Genomic DNA, 13,471 nt, shown 5'->3' with positions numbered 1-13,471 from the left:
ATTTGAACCAAGGATAGAAATATTTCTACCTTTTGCTTGACACTTTGCTCCTTGGATGGTTGTGAAAGGTGAATGTGGAGTGAAAAAGACAAGAGATCAGAAGCTAAGAGTGTTCTGGATTTCTTGCCCTTTTCCTTGATGATTTTGAAAAACACCTTTGAAGATGGGAAAGAAGTTTGAGTTTGAAAGCTTTTTCCCTTGAACAAGAGAGAGAAAAGAGGAGGGGTTTAGAGAGAGAACTTTTCGTCCCCTTCTTCAGCAGAAAATAGGTATATATATAGAGCATATAACCCATGGTTTTGAAAAAATGAAATGATTTTGAAATAAACCATTTTTTTAAAGAAAGAAATCTTCAGCTGATATCCTCTCTGACTGAGGTTGAGTGTTGACTCACCTCAGCCGGTTCAAAGGGAATGCAATGATGGCTTGCATGGATAGTGGGAATCTTTTTCACCCATTGGGCACTGGGAGAGATCTCGAGCGCTCGGGAGTGGTGTCGAGCGCTTGGGACTGCATTCTCGAGCGCTCGAGAGTGAGCCAATGCCAGTGTTTTTTGGAAAACAGTTTGGAGCGCTTGGGACTGCTTCAAAGCGCTTGAGAATGATTTTGGTCATTTCCTTTAAGGAGCAACGTTTCAATTGGTACATGGCTTGTTCTGATCCATATTCATCATCGGGGAGCCTCAGGGCCACAAATTAAGGAAATTTGACTAGTCCAAATTGGGGTGTCTACACCTGCCTCCTTTTCGAGCAGGTTGGATTGCACATGAATGGAATATTAGTGGGCCTTAATCCTCTTATTGATTGCTGTCATAGTTGCTTTATTGGTTGGTGTTAAACACAAGTTTTCTGGTTTGTACTTGCTTAGCTCAGGGCTGTAATTACAGTATACACTCATGGTCTCATTAAACAAGTTGCTGGAAGGCTATCTGGGAGAGCTAGCTTCTATTACTTCTATATATTAGGTATATACCTTATTCATTGGTGGACCCTTTTGAGATGCTGTGTGATCCCTCCTTTATAGTGTGCATTTCCTATGAGGTGTGTGCTAGTGCCTCATCATTTCTTTGAGAGAGGAGGTAATACTTAGTGGGGACTTATTGTGAGATCTAGGGAGGGAGTTTGGAGCCTTGTCCTAGCACATGTGAGAAAAGACGAGTGGGAGTTGTGAGCCTTCCAAGGGAGTAGTAGAGGGAGGACATAGTGCTAGGACAGCATTCTTCAGCATTCTAGATCTTTCTTTATTGCTTGCTCACACCTGTGGGTTATGCTCAGGGGACTTATGCAATTGTTACTACTGTATATTGTCAATTTCCATATTGGCGTATATGTGTTGGTGTGCTATGGAAGTGCATGTGCTTGTGTTATAAGAAATTGTCACATCAATCTGCTGCAATTTTCTGCTACTGCTGTGAATAGTGATTGTCTTCAGCTGTGTTGTTGGCTGTGTTGACCATTTATCTTTGAATTGGCCCTCCATCCTATGGTCCATTACCTGCAAGTTCAGATTTTGCTTGGCTGCCTACAATGGTTATGTTTCATCAAGCTGTAGTAGGTTCCATTTTGATTTGACTTATCCTTGGGGGGTTGTCCCTTGGAATGTTTATGCTTTTCTAGGGGGCTGTCCCTAGCTGTTTTACTCTTCCATTTTGCTGCTAGTAGGTGTATGACTATTGCTGATCAGTTTTTTGGGCATCTTTTGCCGATCAGTTTTGATTGCTTGTAATGTCTGCTGATGAGTTCTGATGTTACTGCTGCTTTTGTTGCTGTTGTGCTGTTGTAACAGCAGCAGTTAACTGCTGCTTGGGTTCAACCAGCAAGTAGTTTACATGTTGCTTGATGTTCTTGGACACAGGCTCATGGTGCACAAGTGTTGCATTTGAAACGGCTGGTGCAATTGGCTGCTAACATGGCAGTTTGGGAAAGTTAATGCCACAACTAGCTACTGATTGGTGTAGTCCAAAACTGTTGCTGTACCGAGCTGATGCTGCTGCTATAGCTGCGATTCAATTTAGATATGCAGCCCTGCGTCCTGCTCGTGTTGCTCGGATGGGCCATTCTATGGCTCGTTCATATCTTGTGTTGTCATGAACACCTTGGAATTGTTTTTGGGTGTTTGCAACAGATAGCATCTGTATAGTGTTCTAATCACCTCATGTTACTCTATCCCTCTTGAAGGAGTACAAATTTCGCAATCTCTTGTATTACTACACTAAATGGTCTTGTAATTCACCTTATCAATTGTTTTCTCTTCCTCTACTTAGATGAGCAGGAAACATTTGGTTCATTTCCTCTAGTCTATGTAGCCACTTAGCATAGGCAGCCTCAATTTTCTTTTCTTTCTTTTGTTCCTCTTAGGGTATGCTCCTTGTAGACTGTATATTCGGTTATCCTTTTTTTCTATTTCAAGCTGATTTATCCAAAAAAAAAAACTCTCTTATGGGTTTGCTAGAGCATAAAATAAAGGAAGTGTTGGCTTCTAGAATAATAAAGTACGTTTTTCCTCACTGAAATTTTGTGAGCAATTACCCCAAAGCTCCCATTGGCAGAATTCTAGTATGCTGGGATGCTACTATAGTCCAGGTTCAGGTACTTGACCAATCTAACCAATACATTCACTGTGAAGTACAATCCAAGAATAGAGGGGCACCCTTTTTGGCAACTTTTGTGTATGGGGCTAACAGTTATCTAGAGAGACAAGCAATTTAGTCAAGTCTTCATCATGTTAACTCCTCCTACCCTTGGATTGTTCTTGGAGACTTTAATGCCATTAGATTCCCCAGTGAGAAGGTTGGGGGCATTACTAGCTGGCCCCCACATATGAATGAGTTTAATCAATGCCTATATACCTTGGAACTTGATAATCTTAGGTATTCAGGGTGTTTCTACACTTGGGCCTACAAGTAGGACCCAACTTATTTTGTCACTACCAAGGTAGACAGAGTACTAGTGAATGAGCATTGGATGACAGTTTATAGCTGTTCTTATGCTCACTTCCCCACTCCTGGGGTATCTGACCACTCTCCTGCCTTTGTTTGCATCATACCAAATACTAAGAAAACACTTAAACCCTTTAAATTCTTTGACTTTCTAGCTAACCACCCACAGTTTCTAACTGTGGTTCAGAAGGTTTGGAGGGGTGTGATCATTGGAAACCCAATGTTCTGTGTCTGTGAGAAACTTAGGCTATTACAAGCTGAGTTCAAGCAACTCAATGATAAGGAATATAGTGATATCTCAAAGAGGGTAGTTGAATCTAGACAACTTCTAGAATCACTACAAAAGACTTAGGCACTCAACCATCTGATCCCTCTATTATAAGGCAGGAAAGGGTAGTCCATAAGCAATTCCTCACCTTGTTAAGGGCTGAGGAAAGTCTAGCCAAGCAAAAATCAAGAATCCAGTGGCTTAAATTGGGTGACCAATGCACCTCATTTTTCTTTAAATCTGTGAATAATACCCATAATAGAAGCAAGATAGTTTGGTTTTGGATGATTGGTCTCTTATTCAGGATAGTAAAGATATTAAATCCAGGTTTGTTAGCTTCTACTCTAAGCTACTTGGTACTGCCCACCCTACTGCTTACCAAGGGCTAGCTAGGGTTCAGCAGGTAGTCCAACAGAGATTAACAGATGGTCAAATGATGGCCATGGTTGCTGAGGTCACCGATCTTGAAATAAAAGACACCTTTTGGTCTCTTAATCCTACCAAAGCTCCTAGTCCTGATGACTATAATGCTGGTTTCTTCAGGAAAGCATGGCCTATCATTCGTCATGAAGTCAATGCAGGTGTTAAATCCTCTTTTAGGTCAGGCCAATTACTGAGGAAAGCAAATTCTACTATTGTAGCTCTGGTTCCTAAGGTACCCAACCCATCAAAGGTGGGGGATTTTAGACCCATCTCTTGTTACACCACTATTTACAAGTGTATCTCTAGAATACTTGCCAAGAGAATACAACTAGCACTTCCTACTTTAATTGACCCTGTACAATCAGGTTTTGTTAAAGGAAGAAGGATTGCTGATAATATATTCCTGGCACAAGAACTCATGAGAGGATACCATAAATCATCCTCCTCTCCTAGGTGTGCCATGAAAGTGGATATCATGAAGGCATATGACAATGTGAGGTGGGAATTCCTTTGGGATGTCCTATTTGCCATGAATTTTCACCCTACCATGATCAAATGGCTACTAGCTTGTGTCACCACTGCTAATTACCCTCTTAACATTAATGGGGAAACCACTGGTTATATTCCTGGGAAAAGAGGGTTAAGGCAAGGGGATCCACTGTCCTCTTACCTATTTGTCATTGTGATGGAGATTCTCACTTGTCTTCTTAGGGAGAAATCACATCTTCCTGATTTCCATTTCCATTTCCATTGGAGATGTGGAAATACAAAACTCATCAATCTCTGCTTTGCTGTTGATCTCATGATTTTTTGCAAAAGAGATCTCACTTCAGTCAATCACATCTAGGCTGCACTCACTGAGTTCCAGGCGTTGTCAGGCCTATCTCCTTGTCCTATCTCCTTGTCCTGGGATTGTAGCAATTATTTCTCTGGAGTAAGCACAAGCTCTAGGTTAGCCATTCTGAATGTCCTAGGGTTTAAAGAAGGCAATTTGCCTGTTAGATACCTTGGAGTGCCTCTTATCTCTACTAAGCTCAAAGCCTCTGATTGCCAACGACTAGTGGATAGCATTACTACTAAAACTAAGTCTTGGACAAACAGGGATCTAACTTATTCAGGCAAAGTTCAGTTGATTAAGAATGTACTTTTCTCCATGCAAACCTATTGGTCCTCTTTATTTATCATCCCCAAAAAGGTGATTAAAGAGGTAAGAGTCTATTCTTAGGGCTTTCCTTTGGTCTGGTCCAAACCTTAAGAGAACTAGTGCTAAGGTTTCTTGGGAGCACTTATGCTCTCCTAAGCAGGAGGGGGGTCCTAGGATTCAAATCCATGCAAGTTTGGAACAAGGCAAGCATATCTGGTTCCTGATTTCTAGGGGGGAGCAGTCCATGTGGTGTCAATGGGTTAAATCATACTTAATAAAAGGGAGAAACTTTTGGAATCTAAAAATTCCTGGGGATTGCTCATGGGTATGGAGGAAATTATTAAACATAAGACCCTTGGTGCAACCCTTCTTTCTTAGTATACTGGATGATGGCCATTCCACCTCTTTATGGTATGATAATTGGCATACACTTCTTTTTTTTTTGGGTAAATTAGCTTGAAATTAAAAAAAGGATAATCGAATGTACAGCCTACAAGGGGCATACCCTAGGAGGAAAAGAAAAAGGAAAAGAAGAAGACTGAAAAAAAATTGTAGTAACCCATGCACAACCCACATGGAGAGTATTGTAAAGTAAGCAGAATAACAAAATTTCATATGTTTGATATTACCCCCGTTGCACTATCTATCTATGAAGAAAGACAGTACAACGGGTGTGAAACCTATGAAGTGATACGAGTAGTAATTATTACAAAACCTAATTATTACCCTGGCACATCCCACCAGGCTAGGAAATGAAATTAAGAGTCACGATCAGAAATGACCATATGATAAACCATCACAAAGAACTAGTAGCAACATAGCAAAATGGCATAGGAGAGCTGATCAGCTACCACAGAGGAACAAGGCACCAAGAAGAGTCTCAACCAGAGATGATGGCATCTGACAGGGGGCTCCACCCCGTACACCACGCCCATTCCAACCAGTCTAACACTCCTTCATCCGAATTCCAAAGCTCACCAGAACAACCTGCCCCAGCCAATAACCAAACACCACCAAACTCCAGAGATAGGATAAGCAGACCAGGATTCAAATACTCCAACTTAACCCAGAAAAAGACCTCAACGCGGCACTCACTTCCAAAGAACAACAACTACAGAGGACCTCGAACCCGAGGGGGCAATAAGGAGATACAGGCATCCAATACACGAGCACCCTCAACCCCGCCCGAAAGCCCAATCCACACGAACTACACAACCTCTTCTGATTACCAAAGGCATGCCGCTCTCTAAAAGTGAGACAGAAAAGGAGCCTTTAATATGTTACCAGTAATAGTGCCTTACCACCGAATCAACTAGTACATTTCGAGGCCACACAAGACTGCGGGGGACTATAAACCGCTCCGCTCAACCAGTGCATAACCACTCATCTAATAAGAGCAGACACAACCACACACATGCCACGCTAAGAAACAAACGAGCTCGTCGAAGCAAAGCTCCCGGGTTGTGAAAATGCAGCGCTCAAAGATGCACGGCATTGAGCCCTCAATGGCTTGATTGCCCAGTTACAAAACTAGGCATAGACAAAAGTAGTTTTGAGGCAAACGACATGCCCATTGAAATAAATATATGCAGCCAACAAAATTACCATGAGCCTGGATTAGCAGCCATGGTTTTCAAAGACCGCAATGACCCAGAGGCTATACTGGGCATGAAGCTGATGTTGGTGTTTACAGCTCCTAGGTTGAATCTCGATTACTAACAGTACACTGGCCCAACAGTCCAGCAACAAATTGACATTAAACAGATACTCTAACTAGCTCACGGGTTTGCAAAACACCACAACCAGTTAATGTTCAATACCATTAAGCACAAACTTCCTTAATCACTGATTGAGATCTCATATGGAATACAAGTTCTAGAGCCCATTACCTTTAGCAGCAATCGCCGAATTCCGAGACTGAGAAGTGAATGGTAATTTGAACAGTGACCTTGAACGGCCAGATAATGTATCACCATCACCGACCCATCAACTTTGGTGGGTGAAAGCGCAGGTTACGGTGAGATTAGAGCTAGGAAGTTCAGGTGCCGACTGGCACCCATACCGACAAGCTTCAATCGTACGTGCCAACTACAAAGAACAGCGGCAGTCCCAATCGGATAGTGAAAACCCTTACACACTCCAGTCAATCAGGATTCCACCTGTAGAATCTGAGATTTCTGGCGGCTGTAATTGACTCCGTCAGCCGTGTACAATCATACTTGTTGTGGATCGCTTCATAGAAGGACTGTAAAGACACAAGATCTGATGAAAAATTTGGGTTTCTGGGAAACCCAGTCAAGAACCAGTTCAGCTGGCTGCCATGGCTACACAAAGCACTCCGCTGCTGGTGTGGAGAGCATCCGTCCGAGATGCTTGGGTTAAGTGAAACCTGTTGTGGAAGTCGAATCACGGGGTGAACTGCAGAAGATTTTGCGTTTTTGAGAAACCCAGTCGAAACTTGAAAACCGGATCTCGAAATCTGACTTGTATATGATATCCCTTCCAGCTAGCCAAAGCTAAATTCGGCGAGCCGCCATCTACGGCCATGACCACAATCGAGCAGCATCGGCTCCGGTTCTGGTCAAATGAACACCCATTTGAGTTTTAAAAAAATGGCATCCACTTGGTCCTTTAATTGCAAAATTTGGCCCCAGAATTGCCCTTGATTCTGGCAGTCCTAAGGATGCTGCAGTATCTCACATTCTCCACAACTCAAGCTGGGCATTTCCCATCACACAAACTCTTGAGCTCAATGAGGTAAAGAGGACCTTACCACCTCTTATCCCCTCCAGATTGGTGGAGGCAGATCACATTAGATGGACTCTCACCCCTAATGGTCAGTTCTCAATTGCATCGCTGTGGGATAAATTGAGAACTTCCTTCCCAACAATTGTGTGGCTGGCAATCAAGACTAGGCTATCTACTACTAATAGACTTATACTGTTTGGCATGAACCTCTCCCCTCAGTGTAGTTTTTGCCAGGGAAATAAAAGTCACAACCATCTCTTCTTTAACTGTGCATTCACATAGCAGGTATGGAACACCATGCTTTCCAAAATTCAGGTCACTTGGCACTCTATATCGTGGCCTGAATGGGTCACTTTCCTTTCCAAAGTAAAATGAAAATCCTTTCAAGCTGTTATTACAAAACTAGTCTTTACAGCTACTGTCTACCATGTTTGGATTGAGAGGAATGTGAGAAAATTTCAAGGTTCATCTTCTACCTCGGAGGTAATTGCTCACAAAATTTACTCCATGGTAATGGCAAGACTTTTATCATTACAAGCCTTGCCTCCACTTCAAGCAGAGTGGGTTGCACGTGAATGGAACATTAGTGGAACTTAATCATCATTTGACTTTTTTGATTGTTGCCATTGCTTATTGGTAGTTATCAAGTTTTTTGGTTTGTACATGAGTAGCTCAAGGCCATCTCCTGTCCAGATTTCATACACAGATTCCCAAGGTCATGTCACCAAGCTGCAACTACTGCAGCAATCCACCTCTGGTGGCACTAGAAAGTAAAGGCAAGAAGGCCTTTTGGGAGGGCTAGCTTCTATTACTTCTATGTATCAGGTATATATCTTATTCTTTGGTGGACCTTCTGGAAGATACTGTGTGATCCCTCTTTAAATAGTGTGCTTACCCTGTGAGGTATGTGCTAGTGCCTCGTCATTCCTTTGAGAGAGGAGGTAATACGTAGTGGGGGCATAATGCGAGAACTAGGAAGGGAGTTGGTGGAGTCTTGTCCTAGCACATGAGAGAAAAGAAGGGTGGGAGCTATGAGCTTTCCAAGGGAGTAGTAAAGTGAGGACAGAGTGCTACATCAGCATACATTATCTTACTTAATTGCTTGCTTATACCTGAGGCTTTTGTGCTCAGGCCTCTTGTGTCCCAAGAAAATGTTACTTCAATGTGCTGAAATTTACTGCTACTGCTGTGTATGTTGGCTGTTCGAACAGCTGTGCATGTTGGCTGTGTTGTGGCCATCTTATTTTCTGTATTGGCCTTCCATCCTTGGGTCCTCCATTGCATGCATGTTCAGATTTTGTTTGGCTACTTTGAATGGTTCTAGTTGTTTATAGTAGCTTACTAATTTTTTTTTACCTATCCTTAGGGGGTTGTCCCTTGGAATGTGTATGCTTTTCTAGGGGGCTTGTCCCTAGCTGTATCATACTTCTCTATTTTGCTACCAGTTGCTGTATGGCTGTTGCTGACCAGTGTAGTGGCTGCCTGTAATGGTTGCTGCTGTGTTCTGCCGCTACTATTGTCTGCTGCTGTAACGACAGCAGTTAGCTGCTGCTCTGATACTCTGATGCTCTGCACTTAAGTCACAATCCGTAATGGCTGCTGTTTCAAGCCAAGATGGGATATTCTAAGACTGCAAAATGCTATATCCTACAGCTGCTACTACTGTTTTCTGCTGTGTACAGTTCAACAACTGAACTGTATTGTGGCTACTATTGGTTTGCTACAAGGTTGCTGTCCAAGATGGTACAAGGATGCTGTCCAAGATGGTGGTTTCCCAAGATCAGTTTGTGAATTAAGCTCTGGTTTCTTAAGAACATTCCAAGATCATGGAGTTCAGTTTGAGGTTCCCAAGGACCATTTGAAATATTATATTCCTATTGTCATGATGGCTCTTTTTCTATTAGTTAGGTTGCACTACGTGTAATTTTTTTGCCATCTGTTTCGTATCTCTCTATTAGATGGATAGGAAACAGATGTTTCATTTTCTTCTAGTCCTATGTAGCTGTTTGGCGTAGGCTCTCTTTGTTTTATATTTTATTTTCTTTATTTTCTTCCTGCAGCATGCCCCTTGTAGGCTGTATATTCGGTTAGCCTCTTTTTAATTTCAAGTTGATTTACCCTAAAAAAAATACACATAGTTACTGAAAAGTAAAACAAAGTGAGAGAGATAACAATATGATGTAAAATTATCAAAAGCAACTCTAAGCCAAGAAATATGTGTCAATATACATTCAATACTCAAAATACCCTAATTTCTGTGAAAAAAAGACATACTCAAATATGTACTCTCACTTCAAGCAAAGATTTACAAGCTGAGAGAGGTGAGAGTGTGACGATCTATGGGTCATGTGCTTCTGAAAAGCATATATCTCACATGAAATGCATAAAAATGCACAAAAGACGCACCTTGTGTGAAGGCCCCATACCCATACACAAGGCATACGCTTTCAGAGAGTGAGGGACAAATTCAAATGCCTCAAGCCTCAAGGCTTTTTTCCAAAGCCTATCCTTTATGTGGAACTCGAGACGAGCCTTGACTCACCATTGAAAATGCTGCCCATGGTAAATCCTATCTGTCTACATACTAAAGAACACCACATTGAGCCTAGCTGCACCACACTAGTTGGGCCTAGGAACCGTGATGGGGACCAAGGGAGGAATGTGATATTTGATAAATCGCAAGACATATAACAACCACCTCTTGACATTTGGGAGCCCCGAGCCCGTATCATACCTAACACCAGACTCAACTCTATGATAAAGGCCTCCACATATCACTTAAATTACTTTGAGGAGAAAACGTACCAGTGGGCTTCCCTCCTTTCCAAGGTCCCTATGTTAGGATGGTTTGACACAGCCTTGAAGACCTACATTTGGTAAATACGCAATGAGCATACTTTACTCTCTAATTGACCACGACAGAGTCTATACTATCGTCCGTATCCATCTCTGTACCCTCCCCTTTGTTCATCGGCCTCCAGTGGTCTCAAGCCATTCAATACAAGTCATTTCCCAATGGCAAACTCAGTTCAGCTGTTAATTTCGACACAAAAAATTATTCAATAGCCATGTGGTGCTCAAGGTCCCTCCCGCGCCACATTGGTGAGGGGCGCAAGACAAATTGTATAGGCCCCACACCAATGTGTGGTGGCGGAGGGGCCTGTGCACCACAGTGCCCAGTGGCACTAAATAATATCTACTTCAACATCAAAATAAATAATCTAAATCATCAAATGGCGACCCTTAGAATTTTAATGGAAGATAAATCGGTTCCAGCAACATTAACGAGTAGATTTCAAAAGATACGAAACACCATACGAAAAATGCGTCTATCTTTATAAATCGTATATTCAGTCGGTCAAACACCTACTACTCTCATACCAAGTCACCCTTTTGACATAAACCCATTCGAATTACAAATTGAGAAGGTCAAAGAAAGGACTCATTCTCCCTCCTCTGTTTCAAAACACTAATTCAGTAAAAAGTGTGCTTTGTGAAATGTTAGGGATCATATGTACTCAATGCTGTCCATTTATTTGGTTGAGAACCACAAACAAAAACTAAGCTTTGAAGTACTCCTTTTTTTTTTATCACAAGCTTTGAAGTATTCAAACGTGTTTTTTAGCAGAAACTAGGAACTTACTCTCAATATTAGGAGCTTCGACATCTTCCTTCTCATCAAATGGTACTTCATCCTCATAATCATCCCTTCTTTGAAGTCCATTTTGATTGTCGAATTCGTCTTCTTCCCCATCTGATAAGTTATACTTGCTCTTCTTGTTCAATTTCAGCTACCAAAAAACAGATGCACAACGATATCAACTAAACAATAGTCGCATGAAACAAACTCAAAACATCTATCATTTCGAGAAAACCAATACAATCATTATGATACATCACTTCTTTTGCTCCAATAATTACAATATCAGCCAATGTGAATACTTGAATTGACTTTTGTTTAGTTTCTTCGGAACTACTTCAAACACATTAAAGATTCAAGATTGAACTACTCAAATCTCCACAAAACCAACACTTTCCCCAAATTTTACCTGGCACTCGTGCTGCGACCTCAATATGGCCTTGTCGAACCCACCAAGCTCATCATTTCGCTCTCCAGTACACTTATCGATGTATCGATAAACATCGATGACTTTCCACTCTGCTCAACAGTGTCTTCTCCCTTTGTAATCCCACACACCACAAGTAAATCAAATCACAAATACATATAACAAAGAACATCTGAACAATCATATGGATATACATGTTAACACTGATGAATCCAATTTCAACTTCCAGGAGCAATCTCCTAAAATTTGGTGTGAGCATTTAGAATTTCAATATAGAGGGCTACTGCACCTGAAATTTTTTATAAAACCACCAAAATGCAAAACTTTGATACAGCTTCGACATGTTTCCACGCATTTTCATACTCTTTCAATACATAACACACTTTTTTCATTTGCCCATGTCCTTTTACATATTGTAATTTTCAAATTTGGAGATTTATAAAATTATTTTGCTTATCAAAAATAAATAAAAACACAACACACGCTTTGCACTTAACATTTTCCTATACATGTACACTTAGATACATAATCCTCTAGTAGATCCCACACTCGCACTCTCAATCTTCACTCAACAAAACTCACATTCTCAATCCTCGCTCTAATATTAAAAAGAAGTGTGGCTTCACATTGCCTATGCTACCAAAATTAGGAGAAGCCTTTACAAAAAAATGTCATTCCGGTATGGTACTTTCTTCACAGAAATGCGTTTGTTTTTTCTATCGTTGTCCATGGCTTTTGAATTGAGTTGAGAATTAGTAGCTGCTCAAAGGTCACCGCAGGTAAAACGTTTGAAGTGACCAAGTTAGAATGGAAATGCATTCTAAGGAATAAAGGTAAAAAAAGATGCACTTCCAAATAAATGCATTTCGGGACAAGCCTAAAAGCAAGAATTTATCATTAATGGCCCATTGGTCAGTATAAAACAATTAAGCCAAGGCATAAACAAAACATCACATATTCGAAACCATCAGCAAGAAACTCCAGCCAAGTAAAATGTTAAGACACAGTCACAAACATCATACTAATGCCATGAAAAAAAAGTCAGCTCCTAAAGGATAATCACATACAAAGTTGTTTAACATTTTCAAAGTCAGCTCCTCAATCATTCAGAGGGCCAACTTTGCAAATCAAAATAGTTTCGCACGCTATTTTAAATTACTCGTGACCATCCACTTTCCTGTGGGAGCTAAAACAACACCCGAATGAGACACAAAGATAGTGGCAGATAGAAGAAACCTGAATGGAGTTTAAACAAATTGCAGAACCTTGAAAAAAAAGAGGGCAAGAAATTAACACCACTATCCACTACTGATGAGATATTAGGAAAACAAATCAAAAGCAAAAGAAAATATTAGTAGGAAAGATATTCTTAACTCAGGAAGGAGAAAACCCTTTATAATTTTTAATCATCTATGAAGGCAAAACTTGAAGGACCAAATCACTAAGTTACATGCGTTAGTCAAAATATATGATGAACCAAAAGAATTTTGCATTCAAAAAAACCTGAACAAAGAACTTTAACAAATTGCGAAACCTTGAAAAAACATAACAGCAAGTAACACCACCACCGATGAGATATTAAGAAACAAATTCAATGTCAAAAGAACTTAATAGTAGGAAAGACATTATTAACTTAGGAATGAGAAAACCTGTAGGAAAAATCTATAAGTCACATGCATCAATCCAAATATATGATGAACCAAAAGTTTGCATAAAAAGAAAACGGGTATTCTGCAATTTTCTCAACAAGATGTTTGGATTGGCCATAATCGAACCCCTAGATCAAAGCCTCCATTATTGGCTAACAGCTGCACTGATGGCGGAGGATTGAGGCGACCGGGGGTTGATTGCTGCGAAGCAAAGGACGATGAAGAATCAGATAT

At 40.9% G+C, this 13,471-nt stretch overlaps 1 pseudogene; it reads right to left on the bottom strand.

The window, feature by feature from the left end:
• Window positions 1-13,471, bottom strand: part of LOC131323807 (THO complex subunit 2-like) — a 71,643-nt pseudogene that overhangs the window by 33,148 nt on the left and 25,024 nt on the right.

Source organism: Rhododendron vialii, chromosome 4a (genome assembly GCF_030253575.1).
Source record: "Rhododendron vialii isolate Sample 1 chromosome 4a, ASM3025357v1".
In the NCBI taxonomy this organism is placed as follows: Eukaryota; Viridiplantae; Streptophyta; class Magnoliopsida; order Ericales; family Ericaceae; genus Rhododendron; species Rhododendron vialii.
The sequence above is the reverse complement of the archived record's forward strand: the minus strand, read 5'-3'. Positions and strand labels throughout refer to the sequence as shown.